Genomic DNA, 14,264 nt, shown 5'->3' with positions numbered 1-14,264 from the left:
ATCGAGTAATTTATATTTAGACGTCGAAAATTCAAGCTTGGAGCATCAAAACTGAGCGTAAAAGAATCTCAAATGTCGAGCCATAATTCAAGAATTAGTGAGACGGGAAAATGCTTCAAGTAACAAGCAAAAAAACCTTGGCACGCAAAAACAAAGGAACCGCGCCAAATAGGAGCGTGCCACATGGCAGCACGTCACGTAAGCAGCATGCCACGTTAGCAGCGCACCATGGTGGCAGTGCATGTGGCAAGGGGGCCATGAACCTGGGTAATGGGTCATGGACACGGGCCAAAAGAATGTGGCCCAACCGAACCCAACTTCGGGCTCAAGGAAGGGTGACCTATGGTTAGCTCATAATGCATGTGAGTTGCCTTGGGGACCAAGTGGGAAAGTTGTCCTCACCTAACCATGTGACACTTGTTACTTGTTGCTTGGTTTATTTAACTAAGGGTTGAATTATTCAATCTTTCCATGTGGGTTCTTTTTGTGAAAAAGTCCTACATTGAAAGATGAGGGAATTCACAAGGAAGTTTTCCTTACAAATAGCCAAGTCATGGCATGGGATTGTTCACTTGAGTAAGAGTTGGATAAGGCATCACTAGTAGTGAAAACCTTTGAGCTCAGAGTTGAAAAAGACATCACCTTTGTGAAAACCTTTAAACTCAATTATTCGGGTTTCAGTCGGGCCTTGCTAACTCCAAGGCATTGGACCTAGTCCGTGTTCGTGTTGTGTGTGGATCATCGTTGGAGGCCGTCGTATTATCGAGGCTTGCTTTCAAGTAAGAGCCCTATTGGTCGGGAAAAGCACGCGTCAAAGATATATTTATTATCTTAATATTGTCATTAAGTTAATTATGTTTATGGTTTTTTTTTTTTGCGAGTGCGATATTGTATTTTGGGTTTGTTTCCGCGATGAGTTGGACTCACCAAACCCCAACAGCGGTATCGGAGCCTCACTCGTTTATTTTTAAAATCATAATATTTTTCAAGGTGTTTTTATGGCTTAATTTTTTCTGGTTTTAAGTTGCTAGTTAGATTAGTAGCTTGGTTTATCTATTTTAACCTCGTATTACAGCTAATTTCAGCTCCTGAATCCATATTTGACTCTAAAATAACGATTTTTTGGTGGAAAAGGCGTTCTCGAAATGGTTTTACTCTTTTAGGAATCGGTGTTTAGCCAAAAAAACGACTAGGAATGCACTTTTCGAGGGATTTTTCGTTTTGACGAAAAAATTTAAGTCTTTCTAACCTTGAAAATTAATTACATATTTATGGTAGTTATGTAATTGGTTCAATCCTTATTTTATATGTGATTTTAAACCTCTTTAGGTAAGATTACTTGGTAGTAATTTGTGTTTGAAAGCTTGGTTTTGTTTTTCACATAATTGCAAATTAATTGCATTAAGTGTGAAATTGTTGTTCTTTGAGGCTTCTAAGTACTAAAGATTCAATCTTTAATGATGTTAAGTGATTGAAACTTTGAGTTACTAAATTCCATCAATTTTTGTTGAACTTTGTTGATTTAATCATTTTTAAGTTAATTGGAATCATATAGTTTGAAACTTGTGATAGAAATTTGTTTATCATCATATTTGATGATATAATTTTTCAAGGATTCACAAGTATTAAAATTGGAGTCTTTATTGAACTTATGTTCATTTTTCCAAATCCCTTTTATTTTATCAAAATCTCAAGATTAATTTAAATTGATTAAATTAATAGTGAGTAATTTCCCTCTTATTTTTGTTGCACCAAGTTAAAAATATTTTATTAAAGAATGGTTCTTGGAATAATTTTTTTTTATGCTCTTGGATGAACTTATTTAAGTTGGATTTGTTATATTTTCATTTTTCCTCAAAATTAATTGATTCTAATATTATTTTAGAATTGATTAAATGTGTCACACAAAATCGGGATTTTTCATGAGGTTTGAGCACCTCAAATTGAGGCTGAAGAAGCCCGAGCTAGCTCTCGTACACACGGACTGCTCACGCAGCCATGGGCCGCCGAGGCTGCTCAAGTGCCTCAATTTTGGGTGTTGTTGTGTGTGCCGCGCATAGGTGTTTTATGTGCAGCCCTTGACGTACCATGGATGCCTTGTGGCTTGTCGTGGGTAAGCCGCTTAGGGTGCTTGCGTTTAAGCTTCCTTTGAGTATTGTTTTTGTGCATAGCTTGGTACAAAATTAAGGGTAATATGCGTAGACATTTCTTATGAAGCAATGTGGTGGAATGAGATTGTGTGAGTTGTGAGCACTCCAAGTATTAGTGTTAGGCACTTGGATATTTTTGACTATGTAATTTTTTGCTTATTTTTACGTTTTAATTATTTTATTAATTTAATTTAATTTAATTTGGTTTTAATTATTTTAATAAATTTTGGAGGCCAGGCCTCAGTTTTATGAGCAGCATTTGCAAAATTTATTTTGGCAAATAATTGGGTTTTACCGGGTTAATTAATTGGATTAGTTAAGTTGGATGCGGAATTTAGTGGGAGCTTCGAATATTAATTGCGCTTATTTACATAATATGTTATAACAACTTTGACTAGTTTTAATTAAGCGTGTTAATTGGATTAACCACCTAGATTAGTTACTAGTTATCGCGTGTCGTATATGCATTGTTACTTGTTTAGCGTTATAAAATGCATAGGCCATTCACAAATAGTGAATGGATGAATGGAATGTATATTCTCTCTCACAGGTTTTATGAAATGGCAACTAGTAGGGCCCGATTAGGATAGAAAATACGGACTACGTGCCGTGATGTATTTTTGTAAATCTAAATACGGTCTGCGTACCGTTGACTATTTTTGTACCTTAATATCTATATTAGTCCTAATCATAGATACTAGTAGTTGCATAATTTTGGTAAAGTCTATGAAGATGGAGGTTCTTGGAAGACGAAGCCATGAAGTTGCAAAGATGACCTTTTGAAGACTTGAAGAATTCAAGGGGTCATGCTAGGTACCAATATGCATCAAAATTCTTATTCTTTACATAGTTATGATCATTTATACATGAATTATATGTTAGATGCATGTTTAGGTTTTCATTATATTTCGATGATTAATTAAGTTCATGTAAATCAACCTTCATAGAAATCCTAGGTCCCTAATAATATTGAGTAAAACTTGTCTTTCCAAAACAACACTTACCAACTGAATGTGTATGATGGTGGGCTACGCCAAAGCGTGGCACCATCACTACACTTAGGAACGTAAGGCACACCGGGTGTGCATGGTGGTTTTGGTTGTACTCAGTGATATGAGTGATGGAGTCCTGGCATATCGTGGCAAAGTAAATAAATTGTTGAGAGAGCATTAGATGCGACGATTTATTCAAACAAGAGTGGCTTGGAACCATTAGCAAAGCGTTGCTTACCTTAGGAGATTGAGTGTTAAGACAAGCCAAAAAATGCTTACCCACTCTTTGTTTTTTTTGTTCTTGGAATCGACTTATTCTCGCCAAATGGGGACAAATTTAATGCGTGGATAAGGCGTTTAATAAGATTGAAAATTTACATGAATACCGTTTGATTTTCAAACTTATTATGTTATTTACTTGATAAGTGGCTATACTTTGCACTTATATTTATATAATTTCAAATCAATATTATATTGTTTCCATGATTGGTAAAGGAAATCTTTGATAATGGTTCTCAAAGAAAGGAAAAACATTTCTAAAATACAATTCTCATAAATGAATTTTATAACAACGTCTGAAATGGACGGTTGGACATCATGTATTCAAAATACTAGGTAGTTTTGATAAAACATGAAGTATTGAGTTGCAAACTCAAAATTGTCAATATTTGACAACCAACATATCTTTTCGCTTCATACAAAAATGAGTAGGGCTCATTGATGTAGTAATTCAAGCATGAATTAAAGGAAAAGAGGGAACTTTTTTTACGGCGCACTAGGTGCTTGATTATGCCTAACAAAGTATAAAAGTCAATGCACTTAAAGAAATAGTTCTTAAAGTAAGGTCATGAGATATTGTATGATAAGAAATATAGGAAACGAGGAACAAAGAAAAGGAATGAGAATCCATTTTTACTACAGAATTCATGTTATTGTAGTTAACTTAGCAACTCATTATCTTCACAAAGTATCGGATACTGCTTGAGTGTTCCACTTTGAAAGTGACCTGATGAAGATAAGCTAAGTTATCGACTTACAAGCTTAGAATGAAGCAAGTGGTGCTACATCAGTTGTAAGGTCACATGCTTTATTTAAGGACCTTTTAACCTAAGGCTGGAATGAATAATGGTTATTATTATGTTCCATAATCAGCAATTAATCTGTTTACACACGGAAATACTCACATTAAAAGCAATGAGCAATAGTTGCAAATTTATTTGAATGGCATTGTTGTCTAAACCATGAGTCAAGAATGCTTGATTACAAACAAACATTTTCTTAACATAATAAACTGGCAAAAGCTGAAAGTCATAGGCATGATTTGCGTTCCGAACATCTTTAGCAATGTGACGTCGACAAGAATGTACTCAAGGTTTTCTTAGATAGGCTTTTGATAGTTGATCGATTTGGAATTGTTTTAAGACAAGCAAGTCTTACTTGTTGAAACCGAAAAAGTAAAGAGTTATTGTTAATGGTATAGACAATTGACTCAAAAAGCTAAAGAAGATTCATTTAATTCAACGTTTCGCAAAGAATTTGAAAGAATATGGCTATATTCATCAAATATGAATAAACTTGACCAGGGAAGCTCAAGAGTTAAGTGAAGTACGGAATCAACTTGGAAAGATATCAAAACATCTAGATTAGATCAAGCGATGTTTGCTTGAGCCAAGTGTGATCATCAAAAAGTTATGAAATTGAAATTTTCATAAATAACTCAACAAAGAACATAGTGTGTCTTCACGGAGACCTCAATGCCATTTAAAAATGATTTGAACAATGATGGATCACATCCCTTCCTATAAAGTTCTTAAGATTTGCACAAAGGACTAATGTTACACTAAACAGAATGTCGGAGCTAAGAAAAGACACCATATTCAGTTATGGATAGAATTATTTTCTAAACGTCTATTCAAGTATATGTCTAAAACTCTTAGCCACAGTGGGAGTTCACTGGCTCAGTGGGAGCTAAGTGACTCAGTTGGAACTCACTGACTTAGCAAGAGCTAGATGGTTGAGTGGGAGCTTAATTGATCATTAAAGGCTAAGATAGCTCAAGAAGGAGCTAACTGTTAGTTTTACAACGAACTTTTACTTAAAGAAAATATACATGTCTCTTTGTAAGATAGCTCAAGTGTTCTCCCATGTTCATCAATGTGAAACCAAGTTTCATAATTATTTAATCATGCATGGTTTAGTATTGAATAAAATGTCCAACACATTTTATGAATTTCAATGGGTTTGTCAAAAGCGTGATTTGATGAAAGAAACCCCATAAGTGAACTGAATTCATGAATAATTAAGTTCCTAGTCCACATCATTAAACTGGACATAAACGACTTATTGAAAAGGTAGCATGTAAGATTTATTGATAGCGCAGTTTCATGGGCTATGGGAACATGGAGATGTTCAGTCAATTATATGGTTGATACATGATCGAACTGACCTACTTAGAAGTTCTGAAAACTTCGCAATTATATTAGTGGATTCCTAAGACATGAGTGGAACACTACTTAACTCAATGATTGGTGTAACTTTGATGTTGTCAAACGTCATACCATAAAAGGAGGCTATAAAGGCAACACTCGGGTTATATTAAAAGTTAAGTTAGAGTTTTGGTTGCCCCGAATTCGAAACACTAGTAGAAATTAGCAATTTCGCACTGGTTGAAAATTGTCTTAACCTACTGGCTTTGAACCAGTGCATATTTTAGGGATGCGAAAACTGAATGTTTTTGTCACCAGTTCAAAACCGGTGAGAAAAGTGCACAAACCGCTTCCCATGGACAGTTATTTGCACCGATAAATAAATAAATAAATATATATATATATATATATATATATATATATATATATATATATATATATATATATATATATATATATATATATATATATATATATATATATATATATATATATATATACTTTTATATATGTCACAAGTTCAAAACCGGTGATAAAAGTGCACAAACCGGTGCCCATGCACAGTTATTTGCACCGATATATATATATATTTTAATTAGATCATCTATTACTTTATATCTTATCTTATTTTTTAACTGTCATTATAATCTATATTTTTAATACATTTTCATTTACTTTAATAGTACTTTTATTTAATTTAAATAATTAACTTTTTATAAACCAAAAAAAATCTTACCACAATAGATCCAAGAATTCTGTAGAAAGGCTTGTACCTTTCATCATACTCCCTTTTATCCAAGTAATAAATGGTCTGATTCATAAAGTTAACCACTATCAAACTATAGTGGTTACTCATACAGATTGGAACAAAAATCTGTTATAAAATTACAGTTATTAGTTTACAAATTCAAAAACATAATCCCATACAATGTAGTTTAATAAACATTAATAATAAGACATACCAACTGAGCTGTCTTAATTTTCTCCTTTGCATCACATAGGCACATCCAATCGTACCATGCCTGATTCAATTCTTGTGAGTGTACTGAAGGAGACCTCACCTCTGTTTTTTTATCTGTTGGTTGGGAAGCATCTTGTGACCTGAGAGACAGCTCTAGAGGTCTCTGGTATTAATGAGAACATACAACTTATTACTTTATGAGATCATATATATTTAATTATGATTGAGCTTAACAGTTTTTTTTAACTCTTACACTGTGATCAATGCCAAAGAAAAAGCATGAAGGATCTTCTTTCAATCGAGAATCATTTATTAGAAATGACCAACATTGAACTATATTAGATTTTATCATTTGAGCAGGGGCAGTTGGAGCTAGGGATGTTGTGTTATCTCTTGTTGTCATGAAAATACTTTCAAATTTCCCAATCTCTTCACTGTGCAAAATCAAATATTTATAGTAAATAAAATATTATTTAAAGTAAAATAAATATAATTTAATGTAGATATAATATGTTTGAAATTAAATAATATATTACTTACTGTTTGAATGGGTTGTACTTCAAAAAGCAATAATCAGCCACTACTTGAAAAAGCTCTTGCATTTCATTCATTCTTGATTTGTTTCCTTTCATTGTCTTAGAAACAAAATCAATGTCAATATCTTTCTCTTCATAATCTAAATTGATTTTAACTTTTGAAACTATCTCATTGTGAATATTGCTTCGGGAATTCTTAGGATTTCCTCGGATATTGGTCACGTTCTCCTGACAACGAGACTGAGACACCTGCAAAACAACGAATATTCCTTTGACGGAATATTCGCCTCCGACGATCAAGTTAGTGATCGGAAACTGAAAAGGCTAGAGAGAGAGAGTAGAGAGAAGTTGGAGCTATTTAATGCTCTTTTTCTTGTAATGTCGTAATCTACATCTTCTATCATAAATGATTGAGGTATTTATAGGGGTGGGAACTTGTGTCCTTTTAAGGGTTTGTACCCTAAAATTATGTGACGTGATTGGCTGTGCAATCATGCGATGCCACGTGTAACATGGGGGCGCCGTTTTGCGGCTTTTAGGGATATCTCTCGGGATTTGGGCCATGATGTAATGAGACCCGTTTTTGCTATGCTGATTTCATGGGTTTTAATATGCCCTAAACACGTAGCGTCTTCCTGTACTGACACGTGTCACCCTCTCATTGGGCCACGTGTCGCTACAGGATTGGCCCGCGCTATTGAGCGCTTTCAACCTGAATGCGTGTGTAGACACCCATTTGTGTCTCCCCAAAACCAAACCCAGTGATGAGTGTCTTTCACATCGAATCATAATCGAATGAAACGAAAATGTGGAAAGGTCTAGTGTTGCAGAAAGTTTTATTTCTTTTCTTTTCTCTTCTCTCTGTTTTTGAAAACTTTATTTTAAGAAAACAACCAGTCCAGTTTGGTTGGTCCATAATATAGGTCCAATAGTGGTATAGTTGGATGGGGCTTGCAAAGACCTTTCCAACGATATATTATAAGCCCAATTCCGATGAGTATTGAGGAAGTTTTGGCCAATTTACTAAACTGGGCCCGGTTTGAGTTTTAAGTACGGCCCAATGATCTAGGGGAGGGTCTAATGATTTATCATTCCTTATGTAATTAGGAATGGTTTTGGTCTTCTAGAACATTCTAGAAGGTTTTATCATTCTTAATTCAATTAGGATTCTCAGAGTTTTAATTAGATCAAATAGCATTTTCGACTGAAATTATATTATTTTATCTTCCAGAACGGTAAAATTATCAGATTTTAGAAAACGTGTTAAAAGCCGGTTTGGCGTCAAACCCCAGGCCTTGGCGCCTGGAACCAGGATTGGCGCCAGACGCCAGCCATTGGCGCCTGGCGCTAGTCATTGGTCTTGGCGCCAATGAGCCAGGGCTGGCGCCAAGTTGTTTTTGCGATCGTCAGACTCTGTTTTGATAAATTATCTTTTTTGGATGATTTTTTCTATAAATATCGTATCAAAAACTCTGTTTTGAGGGACGAATCAACAATCACCAACATTCACCAATTCTCCTTATTCTTAAGTCTTCATCATTCACCAATTATCATTCATCTAATTCTTCGCAATTCATTCATTCATCATCTTTCTTTCATTAATTCTCGATAACATTAATCTTTTAGCATTCTTTCTTTCTTGCTTTTTAATACAAAATTCTGCATTCACAAGATCTAGAAACACCTAGCCATATTCAAAGTTGCCTTCGCCCTAGACGTGAAAGGTTTTAATTTCTGAGGGTTTGGTCCCAAATCTCTCTTTCAATTATTTAATTTAATTGTTTTGATTATTATTTTCCTTGAAGTTACTAACGTGTGTATTTTGTTATTAGAAAGAGGTACGAGGCATCCAAGTAAGTACTTTATTGACTTTATTGATTTTATGATGTAGACATCATGTATATTATTGTTATGATATTCTTAGTATCATGTCTAAGGTGTTTTTAATATTAAGCATGATTAAGAATATGATTCTTCCTATGTTCTTTATAATATTTATGATTATGATTGATGATGATTATTTATTATGTTGCTTGATATGCATATTATTGTATATTGTTATTGCTTGATCACCTTTTATTGCAGGTTATAGGGAATTGGTATTTGCAATCACGCTTAATAAGATATTAATAATCTTGTTAGGGTTAATTGTGATTATAATTCAAGTGATCACCGATAATAGTTTATTTGTGCATTAAATTCAACCAACATAGATTAAACAGGTGTAGGGTTAATCCTATTGATTGTATGTTATTCAGAAAGCGCACATGAATACGATCAGAATAAAGTAGAGGCCTATTATTAGGGCAGGTTCAATCTCTTTTAGGTTGGATTTGTACCTTCATCCCCGAACCCTTATTTGGTTCATGACCTTATGGAGTTGACGATCTCTTGGATCTTTAAGGGGTGTAACCTTCACCTCGTGAACGGTTTACAAGTTCCTTAAAAACTTGTTGGCGACTCTTTTGCTCTATCTTCTTCCCTTTTGGACGCCACCGTACTTTAGTGTATGATCACAGTGGGGTTCAAGCTTGTGGGATTTTAAAGGCTTGAAACTATTCCCTACAGTTTTTGGCGACTCCACTGGGGAGGATTTCTATTTTAATTCCTGAATTTGTTTCGGCAATGATTTAGAATGAGTGGATGAGACTCGAAAAATTCTAAGTATTTCATGTGCGTAATTTTGATTAACATTATTGTCATATGCATAAAAAGGTTATCATTGGAAAGACCATTCGTAATGAGTCAAAAACATAGGATTTTACGCGTAGGAAATTTGAGAAACGTCTTTCACAACTAGGACTGAAATAACACCGCGCAAAACTGGATGATTTTATTGAGAACAGAAAGCTACTGAGGCATGTGGGAAGTAGCGTCAGGGGCCAGAGCTTAGCGCCAAACATTTAGCCGTAGTGCCAGACGCTAGTATTGGCGCCAGGCGCTACAGTTAAAAGTTGGCGCCAGTCTTTGTTTGCTGGCGCCAATTTCCCCCAATACCGAGCCAGAAATATGCGTTCTAATTTCGACCGGTTTTTCGTATTGTTTACTCGATCCTACTTCCTGATTGAATTTTTTCTCACTTTTCTGAAACCCATATGTGTTCTACATATGGATATAACCCTCTGGAAATTCATGCTCTATCTACCCGATTGAACGTCCTAGCAACAAAGGGTACATCTGAGATGTTGAATCCACACGCGTTAACCCTTCACGGTTAGGCTTCTACGCGGTGCATCTGGACAATTAACCATGGACCCTATTTTACTAAACCATATCCCGAACTTTAGAGAACTAGAGCCATGGTTAGGTTGCGAACACATTGCATCATATTGTGCCTACTTGCCTAATTGTGCATTATTTGTTGTGCATATATATCCTATGCTCCTCTTAACCGTTTGTTGATTTGTGTTGAGATTAAAATTAATGACTTAAAGAACTTTGCCTAATTAATTAATTAATTGATTAATTCGAGTCAATAAAGTTTTTTCTTCTTTTAATCGGAATTGACCTAGTACGACTTTAGGCATACCCAAGTTGACTAATAATATCGAAAACAGTCCCAGACCGAGGCTCCAATGTTGGTGCCAAAATCTGGGCTGTAGCGCCACCGTATGGTGTGTAGCGCCAGACATTTACTAAAAAGTCTGGCGCCAATCACCATATTGTGACGCCAGTTCTGTCGTTTGGCCGACAGTTCGGATTATTTGCCGAATCATCACCTAGGGTCTAATTAACCAGTTTGCTAATCAATTCGGTCAATTTTCGCTGTCAATAACACCGTGTCGAGTCATTAATCGAGTCTTGGTCACATAGTCTAGCCACATGGTCATGACACGAGTCTTAACATGTCACCTACACTCACTAGTCTTAGCACACACTTTGAGTATACATCACCATGACCATGTCTTAGGTCCATGCATGAGTCGGTCTTTCCGTCATTTGAGTTGGGGGGTACATTCTATTCCTAATTCTTCATATCCCTCCATCTAAATCTTCTTTCACATTATATTCCGATCTTTCTTCACCTCCTCCATCCATTGCATGTTGAATAAAGTTTGAGTCAAATAATTAACAATAAGTATCCCCAAATTCCTTTTCCACAGTACTTGGTCGAGGAGAGAAGGGCGATTAATCAAGGACAACCTCTTTATTCAAGTCTCGCTTTTTGATAAACCGATTCGTCAAAAGAGGAAGGCTAAGAAGATAATGGCAACTCAAGAAGAAGTCAATGAGCTTAGGAACCAATTGGTTACCATGACTGAAACACTAAAGCTTCTCACCCTCAAGGTTGATGATCCCGTGAAGCTACAACAGATGGACCTCATGCAAGAGAGCCTAAGCAAGTTGTCTAGCGATTACAAGTTTCAAGAGCTTACATCACAAGGGGTCTCGGTGGACAAAGATCTTCTTCCGCAGAAGTTCAATGCCAACGACATCTCAAAATTCAAGGCAATAAATAATCCTTACTTCCATTTAAGAGCTTTTGAAACTATAATGACCATTAAGGGTATCGATAAGAAGGTTTTCCCCTCTCTGTTCCCACTATCTCTTGAAACCGTTTGCCAACAATGGTTCTTCTCCTTTGACAAGGAGAAAACCTCTACCTGGGAATCGATAGCAAACGCTTTCGTTGATAGGTACAAGTGCAACATCCAAGTTGAAACCGATCATAGACAACTTGAGATGCTAAGACAAAAAGAACATGAAGGCTTTACTTCTTTCTTTAATAAGTGGAGGGAAACTTCCGCTAAGATGATTGAAGTCCCCACCGAAAAGAAATCTGTGAGGATGTTTATCAAGAATCTCCAAGAAAAGTATTCGAAGCACCTAAAATATCAACACAATTTGAATACTTTCAAGGCCGTTTATGACATCGGAATTGAAATCGAAGATGACCCTGCAAAGCAAAAAGCTACTAACAATAGTAACTACGGTGGCTGGAAAGGAAAGAAGAACGACAATCCTTCTTCTTCCAAAAACGCCCACTCTAGTAACAATGTTAGTACCTTTGATTTCAATGAAGTTTTAGCCATAGATAACCAAGAATCTAAGAAGCAACTAAGGAAAGACTTCACTCCCATTGGGATGAGCTACGATACTGCCTTCGATCGACTCCATGCCAAAGGACTCATTACTCCCATTGGACCTATTCAAGATCCTGCACCTGAAAAAAGATTTCCTAGTTGGAATCCAGATGAACACTGCAAGTATCATCAAGGTAGGGGTCATACTACTGAGAGCTGTTGGAAGCTAAAGGAGGCTATCCAACATTTGATTGATAATAACAAGCTTCCCATGCCTCCAGTTAACAAGAAAAGCGAGTGATGATAAGGGAAGCAACACAAGAGAAGTGGCGAGCTTCAACGACAAGATTTCGTGACCTCTTTTTCTATCTCTTTTTCATCTTTTCCTTCCCCAATAAGTCTAGCATAGGCACCTTTTCTTTTCTTGTAGATTAATAGGATTTTTTCCTTTTTCCCTTTTTAATAAAATGAGCATTTATTTCCTTGCATATGATCATTTCATTACAGTACATTCAAAAAAAAAAAAATTCCATGTCGAATTAAGCACAAGGTATACCAAGGATTTGAGGCACCCCTTGTAGCCACATCATATCTTCTTTCGCCTTTCTAATTTACAAATCTTTTCTTCATAAACCACTTTGAGCTTCGTCTAACGATAGACCTTTCTTTTTTCAACCTACATCTACCTAACCTTGAGATGGGATGGTGTGCAACTTTTGCAATTCTAAAAAAAAAGCTTGAGTAATTCAAAAGATAGCAAAAAATAAGCAATAATAAAAAACTAAAACAAGTGTACAAAAGGGTAAGTGTTCCAATGTCTTTGATGTGAAAATATCTTCGATAAGAACATGTCTCATATTGCGTCTCTTATCGAATGCTCGGTACCGTGCCTGAGAAACATGAATGCTAAGTGAGTGATAGACCGCATGATCGGGATTGCCCACACTTATAAAAATAAAATAAATGCTAAAGCAAAAGAAAGAGCTAAAAAAAAAGAGTAGAAACCTCAAGCATGAAAATAAAAATATTCAAAAGCAAGGTTGCACACCTTTGGGGCTTATCTAGGGTCTTGAGCCTTTATCCCCTTCTTCTTTAAACCTTTAGCCTAACCACGTTACAACCCTTAAAAAGACCTTTTTGAGGTATACACACACTTGTGCGAGGTTTGGCTAGAGCTACGTTCGGCCTGATTCCTAACGGATACGTAGGCAACCTCACATCGAGGTGCGACCGTAATAAACATGCATTCATATTCACATTCACACACTTGCACCATGATCATATCAAGGAATTCCCTATGCTCATCCCTATTCGTTTAGAGCTAGACTTGGGGGCTTGATCCTTATATCATTAGCTTGCCTAGCCTAAGAGTCACCATTATTTGACTCTTCTAACAATATGTTTTTCCCACACACTTAGCTCTTCCAGCCTAGCTTTAGTGTCACTATCACACACTGCACACATACATGACCAAATATATTTCCCTTAGGAACCCTTTTGTCATGAAATCTTAACGCTGAAGCATGCTTCGTCAAAATCAATCATAATTGTCATTACATAGAAGTATGAAGTGCTTAGCCTCCGTGCCTAAGTTACCCAAATACTTTCATCATGGAGTCAACAGTTGAGATAGCCTAGGATGAATTAATCCTTGAACCTTGAGATATAGTATCAAACAACATTTGACTAAGCTCATTCGACATGCATCTTCAAACTTTTGATTTTTCTTTTTCACGTCTTTCTTTTTCGGGAGAAAGTCAGTACCCTCCACAATTGACGGAAATTTTTTGCTTTTTTGTTTTTTTCGAGTCGTACGATCACATTACAATGCACACACGAGTCATGTACACATTGAGTCATGTCGTGTCATATCATTTTGATTTGAGTCTAACACATGTGTCATTACACTTCGAGTCGAGTCAACCTCGAGTCGGTCAATCACATCGAGTCAAGTTTATACCTTGAGTCGTGTTAAGTCAATGAGTCAAGCAATGCTAAACCTTAGGTCAACCCTAAGATGATTAAAGAGATTGGCAAAGTACTATAGTCAAAATAAATACAGGTGCAGCAGAACAGGGAAGACCCTATCGTAGCGTTCGCAACAAACCAGAGCACGAAATGAACTGAAAACGGGAATTTAAAGTGATTCCCGTGCTGGCGCCAGTCCCTAGGAAT

The sequence above is a fragment of the Chenopodium quinoa genome, unplaced genomic scaffold (genome assembly GCF_001683475.1).
Source record: "Chenopodium quinoa cultivar QQ74 unplaced genomic scaffold, ASM168347v1, whole genome shotgun sequence".
NCBI classification, from domain to species: domain Eukaryota; kingdom Viridiplantae; phylum Streptophyta; class Magnoliopsida; order Caryophyllales; family Amaranthaceae; genus Chenopodium; species Chenopodium quinoa.
Note: the sequence above shows the minus strand (reverse complement) of the source record.